The sequence below is a fragment of the Mus pahari genome, chromosome 4, assembly GCF_900095145.1.
Source record: "Mus pahari chromosome 4, PAHARI_EIJ_v1.1, whole genome shotgun sequence".
Taxonomy (NCBI): domain Eukaryota; kingdom Metazoa; phylum Chordata; class Mammalia; order Rodentia; family Muridae; genus Mus; species Mus pahari.
In genome coordinates this window covers 48,114,419-48,114,663 of record NC_034593.1, presented here as the reverse complement: position 1 = coordinate 48,114,663, position 245 = coordinate 48,114,419, and positions in this window count along the sequence as shown.

Here is a 245-nt window from a genome sequence, read left to right as displayed (position 1 = left end):
TGGGGCATATCATTTGCCAAGCTCTGCTACCCGTGTGATTCGTGCACAGCCTCCCTCCCCCCACCCCCACTTGACTGGATCACAGCCTCTGCAAGCTGACCCCGAGGAAGATTTCAATTAAATGATGCTGGTCTCTTGTTAATCACAGCCGAGAAAGTACCCAAGTACCTGAAGGGGGCTGCAACCCTGTAGGTGGAACAACAACAGGAACTAACTAGTACCCCCTGGGTTTGTGTTTCTAGCTG